Below are 21186 nucleotides of genomic sequence, written 5' to 3' on the forward strand. Positions count from 1 at the left end.
GCCGCGCATGAGCTCTTTTGAAGAGTTACAGGGCTACGAGGTGGAAAACAAACTGTGCCAAACAAATGGTCACAGAGGAGCGTGATATCAGTATAAATCTGAATTTCAACATACCAAAACCTACTTACTGACTGTTCGGCATTTATCTTCGTCGCTTAGACTGACGTTAGCGTACATTTCTCCTAAAGCTAAGAACACGACATAAACACGACACCTTAATTCAAACACTTAGCTCTAAAAACACAGCTTGAAGTCATCCGACATGCCGCAGATGTTCCAGGAAAGAGCTCGCCTGACCGATTCCCGGTGGCTCCGGCATTAAACGAGGAGGTGGTCCATCAAAGCCGTCGCGCCCCTGAAGCATGACAGCCTGGCCGTGACCGGCGTTAACCCGTTCAGGGTAACGCCGGCCACGCATATGGATTCCATATGGGCCGTTCTGCGGGGCTGTAACCAGCCGAGGTGATGGAAAGCCTCGCTGTACCAGCTCTTCAAGCCTCTCTCTGGTTGACCCGCTGTGACAAAGCCAGGAAGAAACATGCGGCCAAACCGCCAGTAATGCTCAGACTACGGGTCAGCTCTAATTGTTCAGGTTGAGCAAATCTGGCGTAGTGTTTCTAGCTCGGAACAAGACAACGAGAGAACGGTCCAAGATTGATTTTTACAGCCTTGGGCACAATACTCGGGAAAATGAGTGACTGCAGGGTTTTTTGGGTTATGAGGTTTTGTTCTTTTAGTTCAAGGTTGTGATTTTTTGTGAATTGCAGAAGGGCTGATGTTGTAGAGATGCAGATGATTATCAGATTTATTATTTTCTTGTGAGGCATTTAAAAAAAAAAAAGTTTTCGAGATGGTATGGGATGTCAGTGGGTGAATAATCTCATGCCAGTTTTAGCCTGCAGCTCGGCTCGACGTTTATAGCTTCCACTTTTTCTCAAACCGCTGCTGCAGGGGCCAAAGGTCCCCCCCCATTCATCAGGAGATGCATGCCATCCAACAAAGTGCTGCATATGGAGGAAAATCTGCAAGCGAGGCAAATCAAGAGTGGAGGCGGAGGGGGGACTCGAGCTGCAAACATGCTATGTGATCTACAATCAGTAGTGCTGTCAGAAATCTGATGATCAAAACAGATAGGATGCTGAGTGCTTTCCAACCAGCAACCTTGGGAACATTCATCTGTGGATGGTGAGGGATGGGGGGGGGGGCATTTTCCTCTGGGGAAGGAACATCTGCCTCGATTAGTTCTTACCTCCGTCATTCCAGTTTCTTTCTCACTTTCATCCTTCATGTTCAGACCTCAGATCTGAGACGTCCTCCAAAACAATGTTGATGTGTATTTTCCGACAAGGGAAAAAAACATCTTGTTTTGATGTCGGATGCTGATCACGAAATCCCCCCGTAGACTTTCCCGGGAAAAACTCACAGCTTTTTATTTTTTCTTAATTATTTCTAAAAGGCTTATGAGAATTTTATATTAGAGCGATTAAGTACGAGAGCCGTGTATTTCACTAAACAAACGAAAATGTAACATACAAGCATCGGCACAGCTTCGGAGGAGATGTTTCGGGCCGTCCTGGTTCTGGAAGTAAAAGTCCGTTTTTCCCTTGGACGATGTGACGTGACTCATCGAAATCCTCCCACTTGAATCATCAGTGCAGAAGAAGAAACTATCTGGTTCTTCTGGAAAGTTTTATGTGCACATGAAAAATGTAGGAGGAGAACTTTGTCCAGAAGCATCCAATCACAGAGCAGAAAGCTGTGTCACGTCTGCCTCGAACGGTGGGTGGAGGCTAAAGGTTACACTGCCTAGACAACTGACAATTTCAGCTTAAACCGGTTTACTTTCAGATTCGGGGTCAATTTTGAATAAAATTCAGCAACTGTGGTGCTGAATTCTGTTTACAGGAAATATGAAGCATATTTAATATGCAAACAGCTGTGATTTGGGCCTCAGGCTGCATTTTTGACCACGGCGGCCAAAGTTCATTGATTTTATGCTAAACTTACAGACAAAACATGAATGAACACACATGTTTACAGTGTTAAATGATGCTATGTAAACAGGGAACGGGAACTGCAGAGCATTCTGGGAGCATAGCTGTCATTATGTGTCACTGTCAACAGTAATTAGGGACACGGGGCAACGTCCCGAGTCACTTATTACTATCCCGCGCGTTTCTTCTTCTTCTTCTTCTTCTTATTAGGGACACGGGGCACGCTCCGAGGCACTGGCTCCTGCAGCTCTGCTGCAGGAGCCAGTGACTCGGGGCGTAGCCCCGAGTCACTTATTACTATCCCGCGCGTTTCTTCTTCTTCTTCTTCTTCTTCTTCTTATTATTTTTCATCTTCCTCCAAGTTTTCGTCCTCAAACTCGCCCCGCAGCTTTGAGAAAACCCTCGCAAATTATATATCAAAACGTGCGTATTGTTCGGGATCGGTGTGCTATTACTTTTCTCAAATTTATCGCAGTTTTTCGCGTCGTAAGACGCGAAAAACTGCGATAAATTTCCCATAAGAAATGAATGGGACGGCCGAAAAAAACAAGATTGAAATTGGAGTTTTTCAAACATCTGTAGCTCAGGCATACATTCACCGAGAGACTTCATTTCAACTTTAAAATGTAGACCCAAGTCTGGTCTATTGGTGTGTTCATCCACATTTTGATTGGTCCTATAGTTTTTGATCAGTCACTGTTCAATGACAGTGATCGTTTGGCGGGAAATTTTGAGATTATAATGGGTGTGTATTGCGCGGAATGTTCGTGCTAGAGTGCGTGCTAGAGTGGCACAGAGTCTAAAAACGATCTGAAAATCTTCTCTTTTTCTCGTCGCTACGGCCACAAATTACACTCTACACGCATAATTTTGGGATCAGTTTGTAGACAAACTTGTCCTCTTTCGTGTGATGTCCTCGAAAAAGCCGAGAGACTTACTGAATTTAAATAGTGAGACGTTTTGTGCAGCCAGCGCCCTCCTGTTCTCCCATTAAGTCCCATGTTAAAATTCAGAGCTGTTTTGTGAGCAAAGCAGAAATGCCTCCTGTCTTTAGATCGCCATAAAACGAAAAGTTGTTGTGTCAGGAATAAAACGAGGAGATGGCCGGACTCAGGAAGTTCTCGGGAGTCCGATGATCTATAGTACACTCTGATACGAGGTACGGTTCTCTCACCAGAGGATTTAGTTCAGGAGGTTCGCCGAACCCAAATCTCACTGCATACAATACAAACTCCTGTTCTCTGAGTCGCAGAGTCTTTTTAAGTCGACCATTTTGTCATTTTTCTAAAGAATATCTGGACATAAAACACACGTACATCTGGCCCAGACTTGTCCGCATCTCACAGTGTAATCGGTTTTTTGATAGCAGCTACGGTTTTGACACAATCGCAAGTTGTTCGGAAGAAACCGACAGCGAAAAAGCCGCTTTTCAAGGGAGGAGTTTAACAGGTGCAACTGTCATTTACACACACACCGGTCAATAACCCACGCACACACATCTGCAGGACAACAAGCCTGAGAATGATTATCTTAACGAGCTCAGTCAAAACAAGGGCATTGTTTGAAAACAATCTCCATCCAACAAACAGTTAAACTCAGCTTCACCAAGCGCTTTGCCAAAAAGGTTGAGAAAGTAGTCACACAAACACACACACAAGCAGGGCTAACCAACAGCTAAAAAGTGATTAAAAACAAGCACGTCAAAACTGAACAGGAACAGGTAAAAAGTGGGAGAGGTAGAGAGGTAATTATCAGCAGGTGGGGCAGAAGTTACACACGCACACAAACAAACACACACACACACACATTCAGACACACATATACCAGACACATCTCCATGTAGGAGCTGGTTGGGCTGCTTGTGTAGTTCAAGCAGACACACACACACAAACAGACGAAGACACACACATACGCAGTCACACACAATGACAGATACATAAACACACACACACAGACAAATGCATAATGAAAACCCCATCCCCCCGCCCCCTTGTTAACGCTGTTAGCTCTATTAGCTCTGCTAGCACAGTTAGCTCTGTTAGCGCTACCGCCGTTAGCGATATTCGCACCGTTAGCTGTTAGCTCAGTTAGTGTTAGCTCTGTTAGCTCTGTTAGCATTAGCTCCATTCATGTTTATTGATTCAGTTCATTAATTCATGTTAACAGAGACATGAAGCAGAGGAGAGAAGCAGACACAGACAGCTGAGGTGATCAACAGAGACAGACAAGGAGAAAGCCACAGAAACACAGCTGGGAGCAATTCATTAATCAGGGACTGACTGCCTCTGATATCTGCAGTTTTCTCAAATTGCAGCCTTTTTCAATTGTCCGCTGCTTCGCCATAGTTTCTCCTAGAGACTTCATTCAAACTTTAAAACGTAGATAATTTTGTCGGCTCGAACGCACCCCGTGTCCCTTTCAAAATTTCCCAGGAGGAATTTTCTAGTTATTTTTCATCTTCCTCCAAGTTTTCGTCCCTTAACTCGCCCCGCAGCTTTGAGAAAACCCTCGCAAATTATATATCAAAATGTGCGTATTGTTCGGGATCGGTGTGCTATTACTTTTCTCAAATTTATCGCAGTTTTTCGCGTCGTAAGACGCGAAAAACTGCGATAAATTTCCCATAAGAAATGAATGGGACGGGCGAAAAAAACAAGATTGAAATTGGAGTTTTTCAAACATCTGTAGCTCAGGCATACATTCACCGAGAGACTTCATTTCAACTTTAAAATGTAGACCCAAGTCTGGTCTATTGGTGTGTTCATCCACATTTTGATTGGTCCTATAGTTTTTGATCAGTCACTGTTCAATGACAGTGATCGTTTGGCGGGAAATTTTGAGATTATAATGGGTGTGTATTGCGCGGAATGTTCGTGCTAGAGTGCGTGCTAGAGTGGCACAGAGTCTAAAAACGATCTGAAAATCTTCTCTTTTTCTCGTCGCTACGGCCACAAATTACACTCTACACGCATAATTTTGGGCTCATTTTGTAGACAAACTTGTCCTCTTTCGTGTGATGTCCTCGAAAAAGCCGAGAGACTTACTGAATTTAAATAGTGAGACGTTTTGTGCAGCCAGCGCCCTCCTGTTCTCCCATTAAGTCCCATGTTAAAATTCAGAGCTGTTTTGTGAGCAAAGCAGAAATGCCTCCTGTCTTTAGATCGCCATAAAACGAAAAGTTGTTGTGTCAGGAATAAAACGAGGAGATGGCCGGACTCAGGAAGTTCTCGGGAGTCCGATGATCTATAGTACACTCTGATACGAGGTACGGTTCTCTCACCAGAGGATTTAGTTCAGGAGGTTCGCCGAACCCAAATCTCACTGCATACAATACAAACTCCTGTTCTCTGAGTCGCAGAGTCTTTTTAAGTCGACCATTTTGTCATTTTTCTAAAAAATATCTGGACATAAAACACACGTACATCTGGCCCAGACTTGTCCGCATCTCACAGTGTAGTCGGTTTTTTGATAGCAGCTACGGTTTTGACACAATCGCAAGTTGTTCGGAAGAAACCGACAGCGAAAAAGCCGCTTTTCAAGGGAGGAGTTTAACAGGTGCAACTGTCATTTACACACACACCGGTCAATAACCCACGCACACACATCTGCAGGACAACCAGCCTGAGAATGATTATCTTAACGAGCTCAGTCAAAACAAGGGCATTGTTTGAAAACAATCTCTGTCCAACAAGCAGTTAAACTCAGCTTCAGAAAGCTCTTTGCCAAAGAGGTTGAGACAGTAGTCACACAAATGCACACACAAAAAGGGCTAACCAACAGCTAAAAAGTGATTAAAAACAGCACGTCAAAACTGAACAGGAACAGGTAAACAGTGGGAGAGGTGCAGAGGTAATTATCAGCAGGTGGGGCAGAAGTTACACAGGCACACACGCACACACACACATTCAGACACATATATACTATACACATCTCCATGTTGGAGCTGGTTGGGCTGCTTGTGTAGTTCAAGCAGACACACACACACAAACAGACGAAGACACACACATACGCAGTCACACACAATGACAGATACATAAACACACACACACAGACAAATGCATAATGAAAACCCCATCCCCCCGCCCCCTTGTTAACGCCGTTAGCTCTGTTAGCTCTGTTAGCACAGTTAGCTCTGTTAGCGTTAGCGCCGTTAGCTCTATTCGCACCGTTAGCTGTTAGCTCCGTTAGTGTTAGCTCTGTTAGTGTTAGCTCTGTTAGCTCTGTTAGCATTAACTCCATTCATGCTTATTGATTCAGTTCATTAATTCATGTTAACAGAGACATGAAGCAGAGGAGAGAAGCAGACACAGACAGCTGAGGTGATCAACAGAGACAGACAAGGAGAAAGCCACAGAAACAGACGAAGACACACACATACGCAGTCACACACAATGACAGATACATAAACACACACACACAGACAAATGCATAATGAAAACCCCATCCCCCCGCCCCCTTGTTAACGCCGTTATTAGCTCTGTTAGCACAGTTAGCTCTGTTAGCGTTAGAGCTGTTAGCTCTTTTCGCACCGTTAGCTGTTCGCTCCGTTAGTGTTAGCTCTGTTAGCTCCGTTAGCATTAGCTCCATTCATGTTTATTGATTCAGTTCATTAATTCATGTTAACAGAGACATGAAGCAGAGGAGAGAAGCAGACACAGACAGCTGAGGTGATCAACAGAGACAGACAAGGAGAAAGCCACAGAAACACAGCTGAGAGCAATTCATTAATCAGGGACTGACTACCTCTGATATCTGCCGTTTTCTCACATTGCAGCCTTTTTCAATTGTCCGCTGCTTCGCCATAGTTTCTCCTAGAGACTTCATTCAAACTTTAAAACGTAGATAATTTTGTCGGCTCAAACGCACCCCGTGTCCCTTTCAAAATTTCCCAGGGGGAATTTTCTAGTTATTAGGGACACGGGGCAACGTCCCGAGTCACTTATTACTATCCCGCGCATTTCTTCTTCTTCTTATTAGGGACACGGGGCAACGTCCCGAGTCACTGGCTCCTACAGCTATGAAATAGCTGTAGGAGCCAGCCACTTATTACTATCCCGCGCGTTTCTTCTTCTTCTTCTTCTTATTAGGGACACGGGGCAACGTCCCGAGTCACTTATTACTATCCCGCGCGTTTCTTCTTCTTCTTCTTCTTCTTATTAGGGACACGGGGCAACGTCCCGAGTCACTTATTACTATCCCGCGCGTTTCTTCTTCTTCTTCTTCTTATTATTTTTCATCTTCCTCCAAGTTTTCGTCCTCAAACTCGTCCCACAGCTTTGAGAAAACCCTCGCAAATTATATATCAAAACGTGCGTATTGTTCGGGATCGGTGTGCTATTACTTTTCTCAAATTTATCGCAGTTTTTCGCGTCGTAAGACGCGAAAAACTGCGATAAATTTCCCATAAGAAATGAATGGGACGGGCGAAAAAAACAAGATTGAAATTCGAGTTTTTCAAACATCTGTAGCTCAGGCATACATTCACCGAGAGACTTCATTTCAACTTTAAAATGTAGACCCAAGTCTGGTCTATTGGTGTGTTCATCCACATTTTGATTGGTCCTATAGTTTTTGATCAGTCACTGTTCAATGACAGTGATCGTTTGGCGGGAAATTTTGAGATTATAATGGGTGTGTATTGCGCGGAATGTTCGTGCTAGAGTGCGTGCTAGAGTGGCACAGAGTCTAAAAACGATCTGAAAATCTTCTCGTTTTCTCGTCGCTACGGCCACAAATTACACTCTACACGCATAATTTTGGGCTCAGTTTGTAGACAAACTTGTCCTCTTTCGTGTGATGTCCTCGAAAAAGCCGAGAGACTTACTGAATTTAAATAGTGAGACGTTTTGTGCAGCCAGCGCCCTCCTGTTCTCCCATTAAGTCCCATGTTAAAATTCAGAGCTGTTTTGTGAGCAAAGCAGAAATGCCTCCTGTCTTTAGATCGCCATAAAACGAAAAGTTGTTGTGTCAGGAATAAAACGAGGAGATGGCCGGACTCAGGAAGTTCTCGGGAGTCCGATGATCTATAGTACACTCTGATACGAGGTACGGTTCTCTCACCAGAGGATTTAGTTCAGGAGGTTCGCCGAACCCAAATCTCACTGCATACAATACAAACTCCTGTTCTCTGAGTCGCAGAGTCTTTTTAAGTCGACCATTTTGTCATTTTTCTAAAGAATATCTGGACATAAAACACACGTACATCTGGCCCAGACTTGTCCGCATCTCACAGTGTAATCGGTTTTTTGATAGCAGCTACGGTTTTGACACAATCGCAAGTTGTTCGGAAGAAACCGACAGCGAAAAAGCCGCTTTTCAAGGGAGGAGTTTAACAGGTGCAACTGTCATTTACACACACACCGGTCAATAACCCACGCACACACATCTGCAGGACAACAAGCCTGAGAATGATTATCTTAACGAGCTCAGTCAAAACAAGGGCATTGTTTGAAAACAATCTCCATCCAACAAACAGTTAAACTCAGCTTCACCAAGCGCTTTGCCAAAAAGGTTGAGACAGTAGTCACACAAACACACACACAAGCAGGGCTAACCAACAGCTAAAAAGTGATTAAAAACAAGCACGTCAAAACTGAACAGGAACAGGTAAAAAGTGGGAGAGGTAGAGAGGTAATTATCAGCAGGTGGGGCAGAAGTTACACACGCACACAAACAAACACACACACACACACACACATTCAGACACACATATACCAGACACATCTCCATGTAGGAGCAGGTTGGGCTGCTTGTGTAGTTCAAGCAGACACACACACACAAACAGACGAAGACACACACATACGCAGTCACACACAATGACAGATACATAAACACACACACACAGACAAATGCATAATGAAAACCCCATCCCCCCGCCCCCTTGTTAACGCTGTTATTAGCTCTGTTAGCACAGTTAGCTCTGTTAGCGTTAGCGCCGTTAGCTCTATTCGCACCGCTAGCTGTTAGCTCCGTTAGTGTTAGCTCTGTTAGCTCCGTCAGCATTAGCTCCATTCATGTTTATTGATTCAGTTCATTAATTCATGTTAACAGAGACATGAAGCAGAGGAGAGAAGCAGACACAGACAGCTGAGGTGATCAACAGAGACAGACAAGGAGAAAGCCACAGAAACACAGCTGGGACCAGTTCATTAATCAGGGACTGACTACCTCTGATATCTGCTGTTTTCTCAAATTGCAGCCTTTTTCAATTGTCCGCTGCTTCGCCATAGTTTCTCCTAGAGACTTCATTCAAACTTTAAAACGTAGATAATTTTGTCGGCTCGAACACACCCCGTGTCCCTTTCAAAATTTCCCAGGGGGAATTTTCTAGTTATTATTAGGGACACGGGGCAACGTCCCGAGTCACTGGCTCCTACAGCTATGAAATAGCTGCAGGAGCCAGTGACTCGGGGCGTAGCCCCGAGTCACTTATTACTATCCCGCGCGTTTCTTCTTCTTCTTATTATTATTATTTTTCATCTTCCTCCAAGTTTTCGTCCCTTAACTCGCCCCGCAGCTTTGAGAAAACCCTCGCAAATTATATATCAAAACGTGCGTATTGTTCGGGATCGGTGTGCTATTACTTTTCTCAAATTTATCGCAGTTTTTCGCGTCGTAAGACGCGAAAAACTGCGATAAATTTCCCATAAGAAATGAATGGGACGGGCGAAAAAAACAAGATTGAAATTGGAGTTTTTCAAACATCTGTAGCTCAGGCATACATTCACCGAGAGACTTCATTTCAACTTTAAAATGTAGACCCAAGTCTGGTCTATTGGTGTGTTCATCCACATTTTGATTGGTCCTATAGTTTTTGATCAGTCACTGTTCAATGACAGTGATCGTTTGGCGGGAAATTTTGAGATTATAATGGGTGTGTATTGCGCGGAATGTTCGTGCTAGAGTGCGTGCTAGAGTGGCACAGAGTCTAAAAACGATCTGAAAATCTTCTCCTTTTCTCGTCGCTACGGCCACAAATTACACTCTACACGCATAATTTTGGGCTCATTTTGTAGACAAACTTGTCCTCTTTCGTGTGATGTCCTCGAAAAAGCCGAGAGACTTACTGAATTTAAATAGTGAGACGTTTTGTGCAGCCAGCGCCCTCCTGTTCTCCCATTAAGTCCCATGTTAAAATTCAGAGCTGTTTTGTGAGCAAAGCAGAAATGCCTCCTGTCTTTAGATCGCCATAAAACGAAAAGTTGTTGTGTCAGGAATAAAACGAGGAGATGGCCGGACTCAGGAAGTTCTCGGGAGTCCGATGATCTATAGTACACTCTGATACGAGGTACGGTTCTCTCACCAGAGGATTTAGTTCAGGAGGTTCGCCGAACCCAAATCTCACTGCATACAATACAAACTCCTGTTCTCTGAGTCGCAGAGTCTTTTTAAGTCGACCATTTTGTCATTTTTCTAAAGAATATCTGGACATAAAACACACGTACATCTGGCCCAGACTTGTCCGCATCTCACAGTGTAATCGGTTTTTTGATAGCAGCTACGGTTTTGACACAATCGCAAGTTGTTCGGAAGAAACCGACAGCGAAAAAGCCGCTTTTCAAGGGAGGAGTTTAACAGGTGCAACTGTCATTTACACACACACCGGTCAATAACCCACGCACACACATCTGCAGGACAACAAGCCTGAGAATGATTATCTTAACGAGCTCAGTCAAAACAAGGGCATTGTTTGAAAACAATCTCCATCCAACAAACAGTTAAACTCAGCTTCACCAAGCGCTTTGCCAAAAAGGTTGAGAAAGTAGTCACACAAACACACACACAAGCAGGGCTAACCAACAGCTAAAAAGTGATTAAAAACAAGCACGTCAAAACTGAACAGGAACAGGTAAAAAGTGGGAGAGGTAGAGAGGTAATTATCAGCAGGTGGGGCAGAAGTTACACACGCACACAAACAAACACACACACACACACACATTCAGACACACATATACCAGACACATCTCCATGTAGGAGCAGGTTGGGCTGCTTGTGTAGTTCAAGCAGACACACACACACAAACAGACGAAGACACACACATACGCAGTCACACACAATGACAGATACAGAAACACACACACACAGACAAATGCATAATGAAAACCCCATCCCCCCGCCCCCTTGTTAACGCCGTTATTAGCTCTGTTAGTGTTAGCTCTGTTAGCTCCGTTAGCATTAGCTCCATTCATGTTTATTGATTCAGTTCATTAATTCATGTTAACAGAGACATGAAGCAGAGGAGAGAAGCAGACACAGACAGCTGAGGTGATCAACAGAGACAGACAAGGAGAAAGCCACAGAAACACAGCTGAGAGCAATTCATTAATCAGGGACTGACTACCTCTGATATCTGCCGTTTTCTCAATTTGCAGCCTTTTTCAATTGTCCGCTGCTTCGCCATAGTTTCTCCTAGAGACTTCATTCAAACTTTAAAACGTAGATAATTTTGTCGGCTCCAAATGACCCTCGGCACATTTTGATATCTCTTACGGTTTTCGAGCTATGACCATCGAAGGCCGACGTAAGACGCAAACAACTGCGATAAATTTCCCATAAGAAATGAATGGGGAAATTTCCTCAAATTTCAGCCTTTTTCAATTGTCCGCTGCTCGGCCATACTTTGTCCTAGAGACTTCATTCAAACTTTAAAACGTAGATAATTTTGTCGGCTCGAACACACCCCGTGTCCCTTTCAAAATTTCCCAGAGGGAATTTTCTAGTTTTTCATCTTCCTCCAAGTTTTCGTCCTCAAACTCGTCCCACAGCTTTGAGAAAACCCTCGCAAATTATATATCAAAACGTGCGTATTGGTCGGGATCGGTGTGCTATTACTTTTCTCAAATTTATCGCAGTTTTTCGCGTCGTAAGACGCGAAAAACTGCGATAAATTTCCCATAAGAAATGAATGGGACGGGCGAAAAAAACAAGATTGAAATTGGAGTTTTTCAAACATCTGTAGCTCAGGCATACATTCACCGAGAGACTTCATTTCAACTTTAAAATGTAGACCCAAGTCTGGTCTATTGGTGTGTTCATCCACATTTTGATTGGTCCTATAGTTTTTGATCAGTCACTGTTCAATGACAGTGATCGTTTGGCGGGAAATTTTGAGATTATAATGGGTGTGTATTGCGCGGAATGTTCGTGCTAGAGTGCGTGCTAGAGTGGCACAGAGTCTAAAAACGATCTGAAAATCTTCTCTTTTTCTCGTCGCTACGGCCACAAATTACACTCTACACGCATAATTTTGGGCTCATTTTGTAGACAAACTTGTCCTCTTTCGTGTGATGTCCTCGAAAAAGCCGAGAGACTTACTGAATTTAAATAGTGAGACGTTTTGTGCAGCCAGCGCCCTCCTGTTCTCCCATTAAGTCCCATGTTAAAATTCAGAGCTGTTTTGTGAGCAAAGCAGAAATGCCTCCTGTCTTTAGATCGCCATAAAACGAAAAGTTGTTGTGTCAGGAATAAAACGAGGAGATGGCCGGACTCAGGAAGTTCTCGGGAGTCCGATGATCTATAGTACACTCTGATACGAGGTACGGTTCTCTCACCAGAGGATTTAGTTCAGGAGGTTCGCCGAACCCAAATCTCACTGCATACAATACAAACTCCTGTTCTCTGAGTCGCAGAGTCTTTTTAAGTCGACCATTTTGTCATTTTTCTAAAGAATATCTGGACATAAAACACACGTACATCTGGCCCAGACTTGTCCGCATCTCACAGTGTAATCGGTTTTTTGATAGCAGCTACGGTTTTGACACAATCGCAAGTTGTTCGGAAGAAACCGACAGCGAAAAAGCCGCTTTTCAAGGGAAGAGTTTAACAGGTGCAACTGTCATTTACACACACACCGGTCAATAACCCACATCTGCAGGACAACAAGCCTGAGAATGATTATCTTAACGAGCTCAGTCAAAACAAGGGCATTGTTTGAAAACAATCTCCATCCAACAAACAGTTAAACTCAGCTTCACCAAGCGCTTTGCCAAAAAGGTTGAGAAAGTAGTCACACAAACACACACACAAGCAGGGCTAACCAACAGCTAAAAAGTGATTAAAAACAAGCACGTCAAAACTGAACAGGAACAGGTAAAAAGTGGGAGAGGTAGAGAGGTAATTATCAGCAGGTGGGGCAGAAGTTACACACGCACACAAACAAACACACACACACACACACATTCAGACACACATATACCAGACACATCTCCATGTAGGAGCTGGTTGGGCTGCTTGTGTAGTTCAAGCAGACACACACACACAAACAGACGAAGACACACACATACGCAGTCACACACAATGACAGATACATAAACACACACACACAGACAAATGCATAATGAAAACCCCATCCCCCCGCCCCCTTGTTAACGCCGTTATTAGCTCTGTTAGCACAGTTAGCTCTGTTAGCGTTAGCGCCGTTAGCTCTATTCGCACCGCTAGCTGTTAGCTCCGTTAGTGTTAGCTCTGTTAGCTCCGTCAGCATTAGCTCCATTCATGTTTATTGATTCAGTTCATTAATTCATGTTAACAGAGACATGAAGCAGAGGAGAGAAGCAGACACAGACAGCTGAGGTGATCAACAGAGACAGACAAGGAGAAAGCCACAGAAACACAGCTGAGAGCAATTCATTAATCAGGGACTGACTACCTCTGATATCTGCAGTTTTCTCACATTGCAGCCTTTTTCAATTGTCCGCTGCTTCGCCATAGTTTCTCCTAGAGACTTCATTCAAACTTTAAAACGTAGATAATTTTGTTGGCTCAAAATGACCCTCGGCACATTTTGATATCTCTTACGGTTTTCGAGCTATGACCATCGAAGGCCGACGTAAGACGCAAACAACTGCGATAAATTTCCCATAAGAAATGAATGGGGAAGTTTCCTCAAATTTCAGCCTTTTTCAATTGTCCGCTGCTCGGCCATACTTTGTCCTAGAGACTTCATTCAAACTTTAAAACGTAGATAATTTTGTCGGCTCCAACACACCCCGTGTCCCTTTCAAAATTTCCCAGGGGGAATTTTCTAGTTATTTTTCATCTTCCTCCAAGTTTTCGTCCTCAAACTCGCCCCGCAGCTTTGAGAAAACCCTCGCAAATTATATATCAAAACGTGCGTATTGTTCGGGATCGGTGTGCTATTACTTTTCTCAAATTTATCGCAGTTTTTCGCGTCGTAAGACGCGAAAAACTGCGATAAATTTCCCATAAGAAATGAATGGGACGGCCGAAAAAAACAAGATTGAAATTGGAGTTTTTCAAACATCTGTAGCTCAGGCATACATTCACCGAGAGACTTCATTTCAACTTTAAAATGTAGACCCAAGTCTGGTCTATTGGTGTGTTCATCCACATTTTGATTGGTCCTATAGTTTTTGATCAGTCACTGTTCAATGACAGTGATCGTTTGGCGGGAAATTTTGAGATTATAATGGGTGTGTATTGCGCGGAATGTTCGTGCTAGAGTGCGTGCTAGAGTGGCACAGAGTCTAAAAAGGATCTGAAAATCTTCTCTTTTTCTCGTCGCTACGGCCACAAATTACACTCTACACGCATAATTTTGGGATCAGTTTGTAGACAAACTTGTCCTCTTTCGTGTGATGTCCTCGAAAAAGCCGAGAGACTTACTGAATTTAAATAGTGAGACGTTTTGTGCAGCCAGCGCCCTCCTGTTCTCCCATTAAGTCCCATGTTAAAATTCAGAGCTGTTTTGTGAGCAAAGCAGAAATGCCTCCTGTCTTTAGATCGCCATAAAACGAAAAGTTGTTGTCTCAGGAATAAAACGAGGAGATGGCCGGACTCAGGAAGTTCTCGGGAGTCCGATGATCTATAGTACACTCTGATACGAGGTACGGTTCTCTCACCAGAGGATTTAGTTCAGGAGGTTCGCCGAACCCAAATCTCACTGCATACAATACAAACTCCTGTTCTCTGAGTCGCAGAGTCTTTTTAAGTCGACCATTTTGTCATTTTTCTAAAGAATATCTGGACATAAAACACACGTACATCTGGCCCAGACTTGTCCGCATCTCACAGTGTAATCGGTTTTTTGATAGCAGCTACGGTTTTGACACAATCGCAAGTTGTTCGGAAGAAACCGACAGCGAAAAAGCCGCTTTTCAAGGGAAGAGTTTAACAGGTGCAACTGTCATTTACACACACACCGGTCAATAACCCACGCACACACATCTGCAGGACAACAAGCCTGAGAATGATTATCTTAACGAGCTCAGTCAAAACAAGGGCATTGTTTGAAAACAATCTCCATCCAACAAACAGTTAAACTCAGCTTCACCAAGCGCTTTGCCAAAAAGGTTGAGACAGTAGTCACACAAACACACACACAAGCAGGGCTAACCAACAGCTAAAAAGTGATTAAAAACAAGCACGTCAAAACTGAACAGGAACAGGTAAAAAGTGGGAGAGGTAGAGAGGTAATTATCAGCAGGTGGGGCAGAAGTTACACACGCACACAAACAAACACACACACACACACACATTCAGACACACATATACCAGACACATCTCCATGTAGGAGCAGGTTGGGCTGCTTGTGTAGTTCAAGCAGACACACACACACAAACAGACGAAGACACACACATACGCAGTCACACACAATGACAGATACATAAACACACACACACAGACAAATGCATAATGAAAACCCCATCCCCCCGCCCCCTTGTTAACGCCGTTATTAGCTCTGTTAGCACAGTTAGCTCTGTTAGCATTAGCGCCGTTAGCTCTATTCGCACCGCTAGCTGTTAGCTCCGTTAGTGTTAGCTCTGTTAGCTCCGTCAGCATTAGCTCCATTCATGTTTATTGATTCAGTTCATTAATTCATGTTAACAGAGACATGAAGCAGAGGAGAGAAGCAGACACAGACAGCTGAGGTGATCAACAGAGACAGACAAGTAGAAAGCCACAGAAACAGACGAAGACACACACATACGCAGTCACACACAACGACAGATACATAAACACACACACACAGACAAATGCATAATGAAAACCCCATCCCCCCGCCCCCTTGTTAACGCTGTTAGCTCTATTAGCTCTGCTAGCACAGTTAGCTCTGTTAGCGCTACCGCCGTTAGCGATATTCGCACCGTTAGCTGTTAGCTCAGTTAGTGTTAGCTCTGTTAGCTCTGTTAGCATTAGCTCCATTCATGTTTATTGATTCAGTTCATTAATTCATGTTAACAGAGACATGAAGCAGAGGAGAGAAGCAGACACAGACAGCTGAGGTGATCAACAGAGACAGACAAGGAGAAAGCCACAGAAACACAGCTGAGAGCAATTCATTAATCAGGGACTGACTGCCTCTGATATCTGCAGTTTTCTCAAATTTCAGCCTTTTTCAATTGTCCGCTGCTCGGCCATACTTTGTCCTAGAGACTTCATTCAAACTTTAAAACGTAGATAATTTTGTCGGCTCCAACACACCCCGTGTCCCTTTCAAAATTTCCCAGAGGGAATTTTCTAGTTTGTCACCTGTCATCATCAGAAATGTATGAAGCACCCACAAAAGACAAAAGTCCATACAAAGAGAAGCTTTTATTACAAAACTGAAGTTAGCTAATGAAAGGGCTAGGTAATGTTATGCTAACTGAATGCTAGCAAAACGTTGGCTAATCTTGCATAATTAATCTACTGGTACCTGGCAGGATGAAACAACGTTAGCCTTCCTGCATCCTGTGACATTTCGTGCTTTGAACCGTATTAAATGTGTTTTGTGTTAGTTCAGCAATTCCCTGTGACGCCTACAGGAAACAGCCAGCAGATGGCACTGTTACCCTCACAGATGTAAAAGATCCTTAGTTTTTTTAATTCTGCGTAGCCTCTCACTGTGTTATAACCTACATAACTAATAAATGTCTAATTTTAACGACCTAACAAACCTTCCCATCTTTCCAAAAGTGAGAAAATGGCAAAACAGTCATCACACATTCACTCTGATCTAATGTTTGTTCATTTCTCTGGGCGTGTGATTGGCACAGCCCACTGTGCGACCATGTTGAATCTGAAGTTTAACTTACACCGAGTTGAGCGGCTAGCTAGATGTGTGGTTGGTGTCCTCCCCTTCCTCCAGATACAGACTTTCTTGCTTTTTATGCTACGTCACCTGACTTCCTCCTTTGCTTCTTGCCACAATTCCTGCAGCCACTAGAGGTCGCTGCCTAATCAACTTTAACATGGGTCGTAATAACCTGCTTACAAAGTTGAGTTCTTGAACTCCCCGTGGCAGGTATCTCTTTACAGAAAACTACCCACAGACCTGACTGTGTGCACTTTCTGCTGGGGTCTTTTTCTTTGCTGGAGAATGTTTCCCTGCATTAACTGACCCTCAGACATTTCTGCTTCTTTAGATTGCACACAGCGGCGAATGAGGGGAAAAGCAGCTGAGTGCGATATGATGGAAAGACCCGGAGCTGGATTCAAACCCTGGATGAGCTCAGAGGTGCCAAAACTGTCTGTCTCGGGTGAAAAAAGCCAGGTTGAGCTTTTGTTTTTAAAGGAGCGATAAAAAAGCACCAACAACAGAGGCAAAACAAAACCATCTGCTACGGTCGGTGCGCTGCTTTCCACAGCTTTTCCACTCCGTCCTGATTGTTGCCATTATTGTCAGTTAGCTCAACATATGGCTCATGGAACATGACTAATGATGGCACATTATGTAATCCTTATGAAGACCAGATCATTGTCAGAGATTAGTCATGAGGCTCGGGTGGAATCGCTGGGTCTCTGCCTCGCGGCGTTGCCAGTATCAAAGAGCAGAATCTACTGAATCTAATGGATACTTGCTCAAGCTTCTGGGAAGTCTGCGAGCCCTTGATTGTTTTTGTCCTCATAAATGCCCGTTCAAAATTAAATCATTGTGCTGTGAGTCATGTCACCCATTTGGGGCGAGTTACTGTTGCCTGATTGCTACCCCCCTCTCCTTTGTGCGAGTCAAGATTTATTTATTATGGCTGTAGTTTAATTAAATGCGTTTACATTTTAATTGTAGCTGTGATTTTAATCTTCTCGGACTGAGAAATGAAAGTTTCCATGACAGACTTGTTGGAAAATATGTACGAACAGACGATGAAAGTTTTGTCGGGATAAAATATTCGAGTGTGTGTACCCGTGCATCCGTCCCTGCAGCATAATGATTTGTTTATGTGTGTGTCAGTGCTTGTGGTGTGCTGACAGCTCTGGAATGTGCTGTCTGTTATGAGACACAGGCATTGCTCTTTCTTGTCAACATTCCCTCTGAACAGGGCGAAAAGGAGAGCGAGTACTTTCTTGTCTTGTCATATTGAAGAATGGCTCTCATTTTTGCCTGATAATGCACCTTCAAAATCTTTATAAATCACTGAGTTTTCACCTTTCAGTGGAGACAAGTAGGTGTGTTTTATGTGAAACTGAGTTCCACGCTGCCGACCTGAGCAGATACACTAATAAAAATGATTTTCGGCCCTTCTTTTTCCACCAGAAATAATGTTAGCCCCATTAAAGCAATTTTCCAACACCAAAGACAATCGCCTTTTCCTGGTTACCTCAGTGATTAATCTCGTGTTCAGAGATCACGGGTGTTTTGCGCCAACTGGACAAACTAAACCCCAGTGTTGTATTTAAAAAGGCTCGTACCAGTGGCATGCACAGACTTTTTGAAGGGCAGGGGCGGAAAGGAAAAAAAGGGCACATATAGCGTGTCCTCGCCACTGAAGAGGGCACTTTAGCATGCGTTTTGGCGTCCAAGAGGGCACTTTAGCACGCGTTTTGGTGTCGAAGAGGGCACTTTAGCACACGTTTTGGCTCCCAGGGGGCACTTTAGAGCGCGTTTTGACGTCCAAGGGGGCACTTTAGCGCGCGTTTTGGCTCCCAGGGGGCACTTTAGCATGCGTTTTGGAGTCCAAAGGGGCACTTTAGCGCGCGTTTTGGAGTCCAGGAGGGCACTTTAGCACGCGTTTTTCAAAAACTGGGCCACGAGGGGGGGCGGTCGCCCCCCTTGCCCCCCCCCCCCCCATGCACGCCACTGGCTCGTACAGAGTTTCAGCAGACCTGGAGACTTATTATGGAAGCTCATTTTATTAAACAGTAAATGAATAATAAAAAAAAAAAACACATGAACATTTTGTGTCTTCATGTTTCATAATCAAAACATGCATTAACATCTCAGAATATCAGTTATTATGAGACTGTTTCTCCGAGAAGAGATCATTACCCTGCAATTACAAGAAAATGATCTCCTATTTATTCATTATATATATGAATTAAAACACTGCTGATGAATTTACTGTGTTCAGTTTCTTTGAAACTTCCTGCAGAAGCAAATAAGCTTTAATGCTCCTGTTTAAGTTTGGCCTTTAGGGACTGGTAGGGCAGGTTTGATGTACTCTGAATATCGACATCAGCCCATTTTAACTGAATTACTGGACATCTACAGTATCAAGTAGCAGCATCACTCAAAGAGAGACACTCCAGTGCTTCTCTAATGCTGAAGGATAAATTCTTGTTAGCCTAGTTTGTCTTAATGAATGCTTTCACAAGTCTCTTTACTCTTGCAAGGATATTAGAGGGGTCGACAAGGGTTACGGGCATCTAACTCTCAGGGTCGGGAGCAGGCGAAGCTCTCAGTTTACCGTCGATGCTCCATCCCTCAGCTCTCATTATGAGCTTAAGGTAATGATCAATTGAATTAAATTACAGATGCAAGTTGCCGAAATGAGCTTGGAGCAGGATCCCTGCTCCTGCACGTCGAAGGCGGTCAGTTGAGGTACTCCGGGCGTGTGATTAGGGCGCATTTCTCTGGAGGTGTTCTGGGCATGACCCCGGGGTAGACCCAGAGCACACTGGAGGGGTGATGCTCGATCTGGCCCCGAACACCTCAGGAAGACGCTAATGGGGTTGGGGAGGAGGGACGGCAGCAGGAAAACGATCGATTAAATCAACGTACTGTCAACTGGATCTAATTAAACTCCACCTCATTACGTTTTTCTGGTGCCTAAATATTCAGTATTATACATTCAGGTGGAGAGGTGTTTCTGTCCACCTGATGGAGGTCAAACCAACGTTCACTCACTTTTAGCAACGCTTTGGTCTCCACCAACTTGCTAGCTTGATCCACCTGTCATGGAGCAGTGTGCAGCAGTTTGATTGAGCTTTTTAGCTGCAGCCTGCTGATTGAAACCGGGTTGATCTGAGCGGTGTGAGCGAACCATAAAGTAACAGCAGCTAACAGAGCTTAGCAAAGCTACAAGCTGCTGTCACTGTGAGCCACAGCGTTCACATCGTTCATAGAAATGTGATTAGTGGAGCTTTGAGCTGTCCAGCACATACAAGAAAAAACCTTGTCAACTTCTCATCGTCATTCTTGTCCTGAATTGCGGCGTGATTCAGGTTTAACATCCGATGACAACGAAGACCATCTATTGAAACCCTGCCACCCCCCATCGACTCTGGCATTACTCAACCTTCAGATAAGGATCAGCGGTCAGGATAAGCCCAGATAAAGATGGAGAACGACATTATTCACTCGTGTGAATAATTGAAGAACCTGCCGTCAATTTCCGGAAAAGAAGAGGAAGACCGCAGCGGTGGCTATCCTTATCGGCGGCGGCGTGGCTCTCCACCCCAGAGGCAGACATCTGCCTTGTTTCAGGGCTCGTGCTGGGTGAAAGAGGACAGGTGGGGCGTCCATCATCCATCCAGAAAGGACAGAGGAACCTTTAAGTCAGCAGGATCCATTGTTCAATGAAGGTCAGTGGTAAGGTGGAAATGAAATAGGGCGACACCGGGGAGAGTGATAATAGCACATCACGGCGGAGGTTTCTGATTCGCTGCCATGTACTTCATCATGTCCCCTCAACAAGCACTTCACTTCAAGACAAGGTGACACTGCACAAATCTGGCGGCGCATAGTCTCCGAAAACTAATCTAAAGGTTATGGAAGCTGAATGAGAACGACTTCAGTTGCAGCAGGAGCAACATGAGCTGTACATCCACCCAGCCACCACCCAAAAACACATCCACACCCTGGTTTTCCACCACGCTGCTTCACTCAGACTGCTGTCTGTCCAGCAGCACATTTCTCATGTGTTTGTCTGTTTGTTCACTGTATACAAATAGATGTGGCTCCATCCATAAACACCATCATTTCCTGCTCTGGTTACAGATTACAACATTTACTGTGGTACAAAGGTAGTTTTAA

The sequence above is a fragment of the Chelmon rostratus genome, chromosome 8 (genome assembly GCF_017976325.1).
Source record: "Chelmon rostratus isolate fCheRos1 chromosome 8, fCheRos1.pri, whole genome shotgun sequence".
In the NCBI taxonomy this organism is placed as follows: Eukaryota; Metazoa; Chordata; class Actinopteri; order Chaetodontiformes; family Chaetodontidae; genus Chelmon; species Chelmon rostratus.